The sequence below is a fragment of the Etheostoma spectabile genome, chromosome 17 (genome assembly GCF_008692095.1).
Source record: "Etheostoma spectabile isolate EspeVRDwgs_2016 chromosome 17, UIUC_Espe_1.0, whole genome shotgun sequence".
In the NCBI taxonomy this organism is placed as follows: Eukaryota; Metazoa; Chordata; class Actinopteri; order Perciformes; family Percidae; genus Etheostoma; species Etheostoma spectabile.
In genome coordinates this window covers 8,248,642-8,248,922 of record NC_045749.1, presented here as the reverse complement: position 1 = coordinate 8,248,922, position 281 = coordinate 8,248,642, and the positions used below count along the sequence as shown (strand labels likewise).

The 281-nt window shown below is 39.1% G+C and overlaps 1 protein-coding gene across 1 annotated transcript in view; it reads right to left on the bottom strand.

The window, feature by feature from the left end:
- Positions 1 to 281, bottom strand: part of actn2b (actinin, alpha 2b) — a 20,265-nt gene that overhangs the window by 3,204 nt on the left and 16,780 nt on the right. The gene's annotated exons all lie outside the window — the stretch shown is intronic.

Below are 281 nucleotides of genomic sequence, written 5' to 3'. Positions count from 1 at the left end.
AAATGATGCTAAAAAACTAGTCCATGCATTTGTTACTGCCAGGCTGGACTACTGTAATTCTTTATCATCAGGATGCTCACATAAGACCCTTAAGACTCTCCAGCTCATCCAAAATGTTGCAGCGCGTGTTCTGACAAGAACAAACAAAAGGTCATATTTCTCCTATATTAGCTTCTCTGCATTGTCTTCCTGTAAAATCCAGGATTGAATTTAAAATCCTTCTCCCGATCTACAAAGCTCTAAATGGTCAAGCACCATCTTATCTTGAAGAGCTCTTAGTG